Genomic DNA, 14,425 nt, shown 5'->3' with positions numbered 1-14,425 from the left:
ATTTTGACCAAAGCTCTAAACGCCTTCACACGGGTTAACAAATCTTCATTATCACAGGAGGTAGCAACACAAACCAAACCACAAAGCCTAGACTTCATCTTACCAAAATGATTAATCTGATCCTGGACGAGCCCCCAGTTGGTCACAAACCGGCTCAAGGCCGGACAAAGGAGGAAAGACCACACGTGAGTTGTAGCTACAAAGAAGTTTATTTCACATAACTAAAAGGAAATTAAATCAGCATTGACTTGACAACAGCTGACCTACACCACCTATGGCTAACTTCTCCCCGCAGACGTATGTGAAACATAAAAACGTAGCTGCACAGGTAAATCTGAATGTGCAGCATACAGTATATGCTGCGTAATAACACGCTGCTGCTTCGTCAAAGCTGGATTCACAGATTCACTGCAGGGACACTTGATTGTATTGGCCTATTCCAAAGGGTAATCAGACCTCCCAATGGCTCCACCACCACCTCAGCCATAAAAATAACTAGACATGAGAAAAGGCCACATCATGCTCCATGCTGCCAGAGTTTGGCTTGAGCATGGACATACTCCAGTGGACCCATAATCTACCATGAGGTGAGCTCATAGGGGAGTCAGCCTTGAGCTGAGTCAGCAGCTACCTGTGCTGTGTGGAGGTTTGACCCTGGTGGGCAGTCAAATGAACTCTCATACATCACATTTCCCTCCCTAAACATGACACTCTGGTGGGATTTAAGGGTCAGTCATTGCATTTCAGTTGCAGTAGATTATTCAGTGCTCAGCAAAGCTGCTATACATCCAGCTCTATACATTCAACAGAATGTGTAGTATAAACTGTTCACGCTGTGAGTTGTATATGCTATATGTTACCGCGAGTGGAGGAATGTAAATGCTGACATAAGGTTTGGATATGTGTCAAATGGTGGTGAGTGTGCAGCTGTGCATGAACATGTCTGTGTGTGCATGTGATAGAGTTACTTACCCCTAGAAAGCACAGACGTGATCCTGAGCATTTACTGCCACTTAAAAAGATCAAGCTGCAACAAAGTCACGATTATTATTATTAAATGTAATGGGAGAAAACTCCAGTCACTAAACAGACATGTTTAACCAAAATGCACAATGGACTAACACTTACCGAGTCTGGAGCAAACCTTTGGTAGGCAGATTTTGTTCCCATCAGACAGAGCTATTTTAATTGCGCATTGCATTGTTGGACAACGGTGTACAGTAGTACTGTCTGAGACCACATTCATACATTTAGTGGTTTCAACTGCGTTTATCTCGTAATCATTCATGCAGTCATACAGAAAGACAGAATATAGAACACAACTGGGACACATCCCAGCCCCGTTTCAGCGGCCACCGTAAACGTCTCCACCACAAGTTATGTTTTCATCTCATCATCTCTGCACTTCAAAATTAAACGTTTTCTCTCTCGTTCGGATTTCGTACGAGATGGCAAGCACACAAGCCAATACTTACAGACACAAGTCTGGTGTCAGAATGTGCTCAATCAGCTATTCTTCATCGTACCGTGTTTGAAAAAGTGCAGGCTCTGTTACTGACAGAGGATAAATGCGGGAAAGAAGCATGATGGGGGACGTTGGTTTGTCCTGTGATTTTGCTACCAGTTGGAACTCCTCACAGCGGCACTGATTCGCTTATACAAGTCATTTCAGTAGCGTTGGCTGAAGCCAGCAGTAATGATGAGTTGCAGTATGCCAACCACATGGTGGACGCTGCCTCCCCAGACCTCAGACTGTCTGCACAGAGATACACCTTGCTGTTTGAGTGGTTGGGAATACGGGAGTGTGCCAAGAAACATTCAGCCATTTTCATCCTTTAATCAAACTGACCTTCTTTTCTTTCAGCACATGCATGGACAAATATACACCCATGCCACCACTACGCATATATGGACAGATGAATATGGACACATGGCGCAATATAACTTTACCCCACAGGTGACACAGTTTGCAAACTTGTTGAATCTGTTTGTGTTGTTTTACTTTTCCTTCTTTCTCTCCATCCAACTCCCTTCTTCCCGTCTCTCTCCTCCTCCTCCTCCTCCTCCTTCTCCTCCTCCTCCTCCATCCCTTTTCTGTCTCCCACTTAAAGCTGCTTCTCCTCTCTGTTGACAGCTTTGCTCGGCTGAAAAAAAGAAGCAGAATTACTGAGTAAAAGGGAAAAAGAGAGCAAATAACAGCTCTTAGAATGTTTGGATTGTGAAACCAGAACATTAGTACAAACCATAATGGCTGGCCCAGAGAGCCCAGCGCCTCTCCAGAACTTCACTCTCACAGGCAATGATGTAACGCCAGCCATTTCATATGAAGCATTCGCTTGTTGCACTCCTCAAAGTCTATTTATACCTTCTTCGTCTACTCAAAATAAAGCAGCCTATGTTAGGCTGATGCCCTTTAAATAGCCTGTTTGTTTAAGCTAAGGGAATTAGAATACAACTTTATGGTGCTGATAGCCTACTATAATTCTGGAAACTTTGAACTGTTTAATGCCCGCAAAGTAGAAAAAGATGTGAGCTATTTATCACAAAAATGATGAAAAGAAGAACGTCAGACGACCTTGGGTGTTAGTGATGATGTCCTGCGCTCAGATATCCATAAATGACTAAATTCACGGACATAAAATACAAGTGACTCACTCCACTGGCAGGTACAACCTGCTGCGCTGTCCAGGATAGATACTTTTACTACTACAAAGCAATGTGTGTGTGTCTGTGTGTCTGTGTGTGTGTGGCACGTGTGTTTGTGGTGCCAACCAGGCCTCAGTGTATACTACGCAGCAGAATAAACAAGTCTGTCTGTGTTCGCAGTCTGTAATTAAAGCCGTATAAAAGTGCACACGCATGCAGTAACAGCACACGTCATGGCCCTGAGCGGCTCTGTTTCCCTCAGCCCCTCAGCATGGGCTTGACAACAGCTGACCTGAACCACCTATGGCTAACTTCTCCCCTCAGACGTATATGAAACATAAAAACATAGCATAAAAAAAAGCTGCACAGGCGTGGGCCGCTCAGCTTTACCTCGATGGAGCTGAATATGCAGCATACAGCAAATGCTGCGTAATAACACGCTGCTGCTGCACTTCACAACCGCCTGTTGCAGTCTTGCTTCGTCAAAGCTGGATTCACAGATTCACTGCAGGGACACTTGATTGTATTGGCCTATTCCAAAGGGTAATCAGACCTCCCAATGGCTCCACCACCACCTCAGCCATAAAAATAACTAGACATGAGAAAAGGCCACATCATGCTCCATGCTGCCAGAGTTTGGCTTGAGCATGGACATACTCCAGTGGACCCATAATCTACCATGAGGTGAGCTCATAGGGGAGTCAGCCTTGAGACCTCCCAGCTCAAACATGACAGCTACCTGTGCTGTGTGGACATTTGATCCTGGTGGGCAGTCAAATGAACTCTCATACATTACATTTCCCTCCCTAAACATGACACTCTGGTGGGATTTAAGGGTCAGTCATTGCATTTCAGTTGCAGTAGATTATTCAGTGCTCAGCAAAGCTGCTATACATCCAGCTCTATACATTCAACAGAATGTATAATATAAACTGTTCATGCTGTGAATTGTATATACTATATGGTACCACAAGTGGAAGAATGTAAATGCTGACATAAGGTTTGGATGTGTGTCAAATAGTGGGGAGTGTGCAGCTGTGCATGTAGGCACATGAACATGTGTTTGTGTGTGTCTGTGTGTACATGCATGTGAGCTTGAGAGACTCTCTATTATAGTTTCTGACCAGATTTTGCCCTCTGGTGGTGCAACTCAGGCAGCACTGTCTGTGCATCACCCCTCGACAAGTGAAAAGCAACGCTAACAGCTGCAGACTACAGATTTTTGCTGTGTAAATTAGGAAATGTGATCCAAATGAACACTTTGCACACATTTTATTCTTAAATTTGGGAACATTTTTGCACACACACAAAAAAAACTGCAGTAGCTCAGATGGACATCTGCTGCAGCTAAGCATTAAATGGAGGGTTGTTGAGAGGACTAAGCCAAAGTGAATGAATAGCTCTACACTTGGTTGTGTGTGTCTATGTGTGCGTGAGTGTGTACCCATGCATATATGTACGTCCGTGCGTGTGCGTCAGTCACCAAACAGATCCCCTTGGAGCCAGTGATGGTCCCACGCATTTCCCATGCTCACTCACACCAAGCAGTGAGTTCCACAACACTCTCTCACTCTTCTCTCTCTCATTTTCACCCTGTCATGTCCTCTTCCCCTCTCCTTTTCTTTCTCTCGCTCCCGTCGTCACCGCTGCCATCATCATCCCACTTTGTTTTCAGCTGATTTTCAGCCTGACCTCATCTCTGGAGGAGGATAATTACCAAATGGGGACACCGTGTTTTAACAGTGATTTCGAGGTCAACGACTCGCTCACGTTTTGCAGGTCTTTTTTTGTTCTCGGGCTGTGAAACTTGCCAATGTTCCTGAACCCCCACCCAACAAACCAGCCCCCCTCCCTCTTTTTTTTGTACCCCCATGCATACATCAGGCCATAGTGAGATTGCTTTAGGAGTAATCACTGTAATCTCTCACTGTCTGAGGAGTTGGCAGGGCACCCTCTGTGCACTGCGTCTTGGAACATTGTGTCCATGCAGTGCTAGATGTTAAAGAGTGGTGATTGCGGAGAATGTGGCATGGTTTTGCAGAATGCCAGCCTATTAAGTTCAGCCATGCCAAAGCTATATTTGTGTTCCAAATGCTCTGCTGAATTGCAAAGTAGAATGTACTGTACATTTTTTTCACATGAAAACACAAGAAATTGCTTAATTTTGCCAAGATAAAGAATTTAAAAACATATATATCTTGCCCTCATAATCATCCGAGTTTGTATTTTTGTGTGCAGTCTGAGCGGCGGATGCTAAGTGGCCACATGCAGGTTTCATTAGTGTGACCTGGTTAGGGGACGGTGTTGGAGCAGGTGGTCAGTGGTTGATAGGGCAGAGAGATGGGGGACCCTGCGTGAGTAAAGCACAGGGCTAACAGAAGCTGTGCTGGTATTCCACTCACCTTGAGCATGTAAAACACTATCCCTGTGGAAGCAGCATGAGGCGTGGGGGGAAGGGGTCGAACTTTTCTTCCCTGCCTGGACATAGATCACATAACTGGGCCAGCATGGGACGGAGCCTGCCTCAGCTGTGGAGGTAAACCACTAGAAAACACTCTAGATCAGTGTAATCTTGGTGTCACATGTGAATAAACCCAGAGAAAAAAGGAATTTACAAGTCATGTTTTACATTGCAGGAGATTAACAAAGAGAAGCGACCAAATCAATATGAGCCTCGTAGCTACCATATCATTTTAGTGCAGTTTTAATTAAATCAGACACATGCATGACACCCATCACTACCCTATTCATTCCACAGTAACGCCCATCACTGCCCCTGAGTGTCAGTTTGAAGGAGCAGCATTCAGGGAATGTAACTCATGTCGTACGTGCCTCGAGGTTGCCACAGAAATTAAGCACATAGGTGTAAAGAAATGCCAGTCAGCCTCTCCATGGCTCCTTCAGTCCGGCTCCTGGCAGAGCGCTGGCGAGGCCCGGGGCCCAGGAATGCTGTGCCCATCTGTCAACACGGAGCTGCCTTCCCTGGCAGATACCACAGAGAGGATTTTTGTAACCTGGCCCTGGGTGGATTTCATAACCTGGCCTGGCAGTATAGTAGAAAGCCTAAGGGCTGCAGGAAGATTATGTGCTCGCATAAGATGGAGCTGCATACGTGTGTATGTGTGTGTGTGTGTGTGTATCCTAGAAGCCTTTTCTCAACAGAGAAGGCTGATAACGACACTAGAAAGTTCTACAGAATTTATTGAGCTACTGTCTAACAAATATCTCCCATCTCCTCTGTTCATCTCTCTGTCCTGCCCTCTCCTCCTTCACCTTCTCCTCCCCCTTTCATATCTCTTCCCACCACTCCTGCTCTGCTCCTGTAGCGCTGATATTTATAATGAATGGTGTTCTCTATGTGGGGCCTGTATGTGTGTGGTGGAGCCAAGGGAGCACCACCTGAGTGATGATTCTGTCTGCCCGAGTCTCTCTCTACCTCGCTCTCTCACTCACTCACTCACTCACACACACACACACACACACACACACACACACACACACACGCCTGACCTGCTGGGAACACAGGGTCTTGCTGTATCAGGCCTCTGTGGCAGGGGCAATTAGAAAGGTCCAGACGGAGCACAAGCTCTCTTCTCATACTGTCCCCATTAGAGAGGGAGAGACAGGCAGTGAGGGAAGACAGGAAGAGGACACACATTAACACACTGTCTCTCACTCTCGCACACAAAACACACAGTGAGCGTACAGTAACCTTACGCAGTCCTGCGCTTGCTAGGTGACTCGGTGGCTCAGCTCGGCCCAGCATGTTATAATTAGCCCTTTTCTAAATTGCTCAGCTGTGTTTTAACCTGCTCAACAGACTTCTCAGCGAGTGTCCGAGACGTGGGTCAAGCCATCATGTCGATGGTCCCTGAACTTTCCTGTCAAATACTGAGAATAATGGGCTCAAGTTGGATGAAGCAGTGTCCAGACACAGTCTCTGTGCCAAGATGACGACACAATGATCGATGCTCTAAACGCTGCAGAACTTGCCACACAGTTAGAGGTGATGAAAATGGATTCAGAGTCGCTGAATGATGTGTTTATGTGTGAGCATGCCACTGGTTTTTGCACAGGATGACAGCATGACGCCAGTGACTTAGTGGCCTTTGTGGCGATATATGCACGTCACAGCTGACAGTGTGGGTGTGTGTGTGTGTTTATGTGAGTGTCAGGACCTGATATGTGGCACGCAGGGCTCATCCTTGACCAGAGACGTGCACAGAGATCAGTGCTCTTTCCACGCCACCTTTTGTCTCCACATGAATTATCCATCAGGGCCAAGTGTGGTAATCAAGCTGCTCCGGCAAGCCTTATTACAATGTTGGTCATTTAGCCTATTAGCAATGCTCTTACCTCATTTCTTGGTCAACTCCAATTGCATGGAAAATAGAGCAGTCAGCATGTTAAATGGGCTCAGGGAAGGCTGGGTGAGTTAAGGGCCATAAAGCGACGGCAGCTGATACAGCACATGCAGGCTCGCGGAGAGACGCTGCAAACCTCAGGGCACATAGTTGGTCCTGGGTCACTGGAGAACTCTAGTAGGATGAGCTCATGCCCATGAAAACCAATATTTAAAGAGGGGACAAAGGAGGACGCAGAGCTATACTGTATATTTACAAATAGGCCGAGCATTAGGGAAATTACATAGCTGCTAATACACCAGACAAGTATAATTTAGAGTTGGAAAAGTTCAAATGAACAGATCAGATAAACACACTTTCAGCAAACAATGAGTCAGTAGGTCTTACCTGCTGTAAATGCAGGAGCAGCACTGCAACAATTTTCAATCTACATCAAGAACTGCAAATGTCTGCAATCTGAATATGATGTAATGATGTGATACAACATTCAATGACAGTTATCCAAAAAGATATTATGAGTTTGAGGTATTACTGTAGGAGTGTCAGTAAACTACTGTGTGATGCTGCCCTCCTCTGGTCACTTTGTGTTCTAACAACAAAAGCCATATGTGGACTGATAGAGCAGATAACACTGCACTTGATGAGAAAAGTAAAGCATAGTGGCGACTATACCACAGGTTCAAGGGTGGAGATCCTCAAAACATACCAGCATGACTAAAGAGATATTGTTTTTTTTTTTCAGAGGAGCAACAATTTCTAGTAACACTGCAATAATGCAGAAAACTTTCTAAAAAATACAGTGAAATGGAGGAACCATGAATTTTTACAGTAAAATTTCTCATTCAACTAGTCTGAAGCTTAATATTTTTGATGTTCTTATATGTCTCATTGTATCTGAATGTTTCTGTTCGCATGTATTGATTCTTGTGCATCAGACATTGCATCAGACTTGGCAATTGTCTTGTGTCAGCCTGTCACTGGCTGCAGCTGCTACACATATGGTGTCTATTGCCTCTCATTACACCTTGCACTGTGATTGGTGCCAGTTTGATACACTGAAGAAGGCTTAGGCCGAAATGCGTCTGTCATTTTGTTTGGCTGTGTGTTGCCCTATTAAAACTTGGTTTTGACTCCAGTCTTGTGAGTGCTGTTGCCTACTAGTTTCTACAGTATAATTTCAACAATAGTTGTCTAAAGTCTTGGGTAGCTCTTGAGGAAGCTTTCTAAAGTCTGAGAAAATAACCTAGGTAATGGGGTCATCACAGGATGGGTTTGAGACTTCAATCTCCTTTAAATGGATGTACTGTAGGGATGGACCAAAGTAAAATTACATAAATACAAAATGTGCGACATATGCACATGTTTTCTGTTATTGGTATTTTAACTTATTTTGTTCATATTTATGTTAATTATTTTATTATTATTTAAAAATAGTATTTCTGTAAAATACTGGACTATTTTTACACTTATTAGGACCAACATTTTTCTTAAATTTTGCTCATATTTCCTTTTGTAATAATTTTGTTATTAATTGCCAGTATGTGTCATGTGATTTGCCCTTACGTGTATGTAGCCCTGTCTAAAATCATTCAGTCTACAGTGCATAAAATCAGTAACACAGCATATAAATAGCTGTATAAAAACCCCAAAGTTAATAATACTAAAACTGGTTTAAAAGTTAAATATTTGTAAAAAGATTTATGTTCCTTGTAATTATCTTTTAGTTCTAAAAATGACCATTATTTTGAAAAATAACATACCCATTTAAGACATAATTTGTATCGTTCATTCATTTCCATAATCACTTATCTTGTTGGGTGTCACAGGGGGGCTGGAGTCTATCCCAGCTGACATTGGGCGAGAGGCAGGGTACACCCTGGACAGGTCACCAGACTATCACAGGGCTGACACATAGAGACGGACAACCATTCACACTGACATTCACACCTACGGGCAATTTAGAGTCACCAATTAACCTGCATGTCTTTGGACTGTGGGAGGAAGCCGGAGTACCCAGAGAAAACCCACACTGACACGAGGAGAACATGCAAACTCCACACAGAGGGGCTCCCCCAGCCCAGGGTTCGAACCAGGGACCCTCTTGCTGTGACGCGACAGTGCTAACCACTAGTGCAGTGTTGGTATTGTTAAAATTGTAACAAAAAGTATCAGTATCAGTATCAGTATTATACCAAATTAAAAAGGTTTGGTATTGCCCATCAAGACTTCACTTTTCTACCTCAACACAAAAATCACTTTATTTTATTTTGTCTCTCATTCACTCATTTACACATACACACACACACACACACACACACACACACACACACACACACACACACTGATGGACACTTGAGCGAAGATAGATCTAATCTTTTGAGGAAAAATTTTATCAGACAGATGCAGCTCAGGGGGTTCTATTACTCCGGATACTTGGATTTAATATGTCTCTGATTCAACATCCATTTACCTTGTAGTGAAAGAGATAGTTCAGATTTTTTTTAAAGTGGGGTTGTATGAGGTACTTATCCACAGAGAAGCAGGCAGGAGTACAACCATGGAACCTAAGCAATGTCCTGCTGTGGAAGGGGGCAGCAACAAAAAGTATTTTGAGCACCTATCAGTTTAATTGTACACTATATTTAGAATATTTTCACTGCTTTGGTCGTAAGACAGCTCTTTCCGACAGGGAACTGAAGCACCCTCTAGACTCCTTTGACAACAACAGTAATTTTACCTCACAGAACACAGGAGCTGCTGGTCTCACTGGCTCGATCACTTGGTTTATTTGTGTTATTGTGTTACCTCTGTGTTTTCAGTGGTTCGTCTGGATTCAGTAAAGCCACACAATAACAAGCCATATACTTTAACTGATGGTTAAACGTGGGTATAGGTGGCTAAAATGTGTTTTGCTGCCACCCCATCCACAGCAGTACATTGTTTAGCTTCCATAACGATATTCCTGTCTGCTTTTCCAAAGTGGATGTGTGCCTGCTACCATCTACTATCGGTAATACACTGATTATGGATAAGTAGACTACCCCATACAACCCCATTTAAAAAAATCCGAACTATCCCTTTAAGGGCGGGGAGGGTCTAATAAAAGATGCTATTGAGTTAAGTTATAGGACATGTAGCATCCAGTGGTTTGAAGCTTGACTAAATTTTAGGACATCTCGGCCTCTGCTGCTCTAATTTTGAGTAACTATACTAAATCACCGCAATACCCCTTTAGAATCCAGCTTTCATATTGAGTTTGCACATGTCAGCAGGGCACAACCTGTCCCTTAAAATCCATTCATCAGCTCATGAGCTACAATACAGCAGTATCCCACCGCTGACCTCAAACATCAGCTGTAGACAAAACTAAAGCAGCCACAGAGTAAAAACCATCCTCTCATGTCCCCTGGGGACCCTAACACCACCTTGAACTCAGCAGAAGACTGTGTGAAGCTTTGCCAAGCCTATGAACATGACCTGAGAGGGTGCGAGTCAAGGGAGGGGAGGTTGGCGGGAGGAGGCAGAGGATGGAGCGTAGATGAAGGGGATGCTGCTCCCTCCATCACAGACAAGACAAATGATGCACAGACAGATGGCACTCGACATTCCTGCCATATTCAGTTAGTTTCCAGTTTCAATAACCTGACCCTGGATCAGCGGATGCTTATCTCACGCTATAAATGATACAGCATGCTGACCACTGAATGACAGTTGCCACAACAGGAGCTCCACCACGATTATTCTTACAATAAAAATCCATATTGTCATCATAAACAGCACACGGACCAAGGATTAAACAAAGTTTGGGTGTGTTCTCGTAATGGCCACATGGTGGTGGTGTAACTCATAATGGAGTGGTGGTGGTGAGGACACAGAGCCAAGGGGCCAAAGACTTAACTCATCAGCCAGCAAACCACATCAATCATGTCTATTATCAGTTCATCATATCTCCACCCGTTACTAATATTATATGAAACATCCAAGGAGCGGCAGAGGTGGAGACATGGCGTGATGATGCAGCTGACAAGGCCTGACCTTGGACCCAAGACAAACTGGACAGTATCAAGCATTAATTTATACGCGAGGGAATCAGGAGATATACTGGGAAATATAACTCTTGAAAAGAAAGATGGAGCAACAGGTGGTGATATGAATTGACAGTGTATCAGGCTACAGTGCTGCTGGGTCACACAAAGGCTGTGACGTCTGATGTTAAAGGTTTATGTGTTTAGAAGGCAATTTAATTCAGGTCCAGTCAATATTGTGGTAAATTAACTTGTAATTTGTAAGGAATTATTGTTAACGTTTTGTTACTGTTTCAATTTTTTAAGCCAAAATGTATGATAATTGCCATGCACGGGAAAGAATGGACTAATATCCTCAGAATTATGAACGTTCTTCAGTGATTTACAAGATAAGAAATGTAGAAATGTATCTCTGTCACATCAGACAATGAATTCAAAAAGAGATAAATGTCATTTTTGAATGAATTTAGTTTCAAAACTGATTTTCTTTTCAGGATAGGCTAATTCTTATTTTCTTTTTTATGATGCTGCATTTTAAGTTAGCTTCCATTTAAACTCCCCGGCATAGATATAAGTCGGTCTGAGGCGTCCTGGGAGCTTTCTGCAAACGCACAGCGCAAACACCATTAAAGCTGAGCCCTCACTGCAGAGGCCAGAGCTTGAGTCCAGCCTGGGCCCTTTGCGGCATGTCATCGCCTGTCTCTCCTCTGCCTTTCCTGTCTCTCTCACTAACAATTATAAAGCAGAAATGTCAAAAAATGATCTTTAAATGAAGAAAATACTCAGTTTGAAGCATTGTATTCGTCCACAAGTGTGCATCAACTACTGTATACATGAAATAATTGGATTGACCTTCCAATATTCTCCTTTGGTCGGTGTGATAAATTTGTGTTGTTACATTATGACAACGTAAGTGTGGTGTTTTTGTCTCCTTAAACTATAAAAATTTGACTTAATATTTTAATGTCTAGAAAATAAGACAAATCAGTCAGATGTAATTTTTATAAAAGAACAGAATAATTTTAAAACTTTCCACAGTCGCCTATATTATTTCCACAGATGGTCAAGAGACAGTGCTTTTTAATGTCTCATCAGAAGCAGCCAGACTCTTAGTATATCCAGAACAATAGAGCACATCACTGCAGATTTCAACATCACAGATCTTGTAACTCTGCATGAACCAGGGTGTGTTGTAAGATCCTCAAACAGGCCCTTCTGGCTGTCCCGGGTTCCAGATGAAAGGCATCGGGAGTGGGCTTCTTCTTATCGAGCACTGAGCCTGTCTGGTCAGGCGGGTTCACTGTATGTCCTCGTTTAAATTCTTAAAACTCACTCTCTCTTTCTTCAATTGTGAAGTGAAGAATATTTTATTTGATTTCACTTTATTTGAATGTTTTACACATTATTTTATTGGCATGTGCATGATCATTTTTTGTATTTGTATGTCTGTGTGTATACATTTATGTTCATTGGTGTGTAACTGTATGTAAAATACAGCACATACATGTACGTGTGTTTACATATAGTGTATGTGTATTTATTCTGTATATAAATATACTGTATATCTATTGATGTGCCCATATATGTGAATTTTGTTATATGTATTTCAGGCTTCTTTTCCAATGCTTTTTGATTCTTATTCTGTAGTTGGATTCTTTAATAGTACGTTCTGTTTTTCATTTAATCTTCTCAACAATATCTCAGGGGCTAATAGTACCTACATGTACTTATGTATTGTCCTCCAACATTTTAAAGCACTTGTTCTTTATTTAGACATTTTCTGAAACTTTCTACATGATTGATTGATTGATTGTTTATTTGGTGTCATGCACACTTACATGTGCCCAACCCCCATGGGTTTACAAGACACCATTAAAATGACATTGCAGTAAACAATCCAAAGTACATGTTGTTTTACTGCTCAGTCCAGAAACAGAATACTCTGCCTTCTATCCCAGGCCTGACGAAGAAATACAGCTACAAAAAAGGTTTCCTCCGTGAAACAAAACTCAAATTTCTCATGATCATCCAACCAAAAGAAATCAAATGTAAAACCTTTTTTTCCTAAATATTACAACATAAATATTGGATTTTTTAAAAGTTACTTCTGACAGATAAGTCAACTACTCTGCATTTCAACATTACAAAATGATATAGAATAATATATATCACACTGCAACAGTTTAAACTAGCATTTGTCACCTCATTTTTGCATAGCCTACTTTTTCATATACAAAGTTCTGAAACTAGAAATTGTTATATTACTAAAATGTTTGAGATAGGTCTTGACGCACTGAAATTTTAAGCAGGTAAAGAGGCCAACCAGGTTTTGTGGTGAAAGTGTAAAATGTTTGCTATGCCATTCTTAACCGGATTACATCCCAATCAGTGTAATCACTCAACAGTTAATGGATCTAAATCACCAAAAGGCCTCCAGGACAGAGAGAGTCCATTATAAAGCAGCGTCGTGCGCCACCAGGAACGTCTAGGAAAGAGACAAAAATGTTAATTCGGGTCACACACACACACACATACACACACACACACACACACACACACACACACATGCGCGCGCGCACACACCCACGCGGAGAGGCTCCTCACTCCGACACGCAGCCCTCAAAATACTCACTGGTTCATGCAGCGGAAGTTTTTAAGCAACCTTATCTGACGCTTTATCTGAGTTGGAGATGTGCTGCAGAAAGACAGGTCAAAGGGGACGGCGGGGCTGCTGCAGGACGGAGCATTAGGGATATGAAACACATGCCAGACCTGCCATGTTCAATTTACAGTTTTCTATCCGGTGGAACTGAAGACGCGTCTAGTTTAGTGGATAATTTATAATTCCACGGGATTATTGATTTGGATTTTGAATATCTATTTGCAACTATAGACGGAAAACAGTAAAACATTACATTCTAACCACACAAAGCCAGAAGAAATCAATCATGATGAGAACATTTCCCCCCATGTCTTGTGCCCCACCCTCCCCTCGTGCGTTTACTTTATTTCGCCAATTATTACAGCAAGAGCCGGGCCAGTGTTGACTCTCACTGCGCCTGAGAAAGATTTTACGGCCATTCATCAGCTCTCGAGGCGCACAAATAGTCTTTAAAACTATAAACACCATGGCTAGGTCGGAGACAGGGGGACCCATTTACCCCGTGGCTGTGCTAAACGCTGAAGATAAAACAAACGATAATACTGTCTGTCTCCTGTGACCGTCTCCACAGGCATTAATAGCAGGTTTAGTGCCAACTGCGCGGGGGGAAACACGTGTATGCGTCATTACGCACGGTTGTCTCCTGTTTTACTGCTGTCCGGCGTGATGATTTGTACTTTGTTGTTGTTAATCTATAAATCACTGATTGTATGCTTAATTGACACTGT

The 14,425-nt window shown here is 42.8% G+C and overlaps 1 protein-coding gene across 1 annotated transcript in view; it reads right to left on the bottom strand.

The window, feature by feature from the left end:
• The window catches only part of bnip1a (BCL2 interacting protein 1a), a 55,825-nt gene that overhangs the window by 31,666 nt on the left and 9,734 nt on the right, over window positions 1–14,425 (bottom strand). The gene's annotated exons all lie outside the window — the stretch shown is intronic.

The sequence above is a fragment of the Epinephelus lanceolatus genome, chromosome 7, assembly GCF_041903045.1.
Source record: "Epinephelus lanceolatus isolate andai-2023 chromosome 7, ASM4190304v1, whole genome shotgun sequence".
NCBI classification, from domain to species: Eukaryota; Metazoa; Chordata; class Actinopteri; order Perciformes; family Serranidae; genus Epinephelus; species Epinephelus lanceolatus.
Note: the sequence above shows the minus strand (reverse complement) of the source record. Positions and strands in the feature narration are given on the sequence as shown.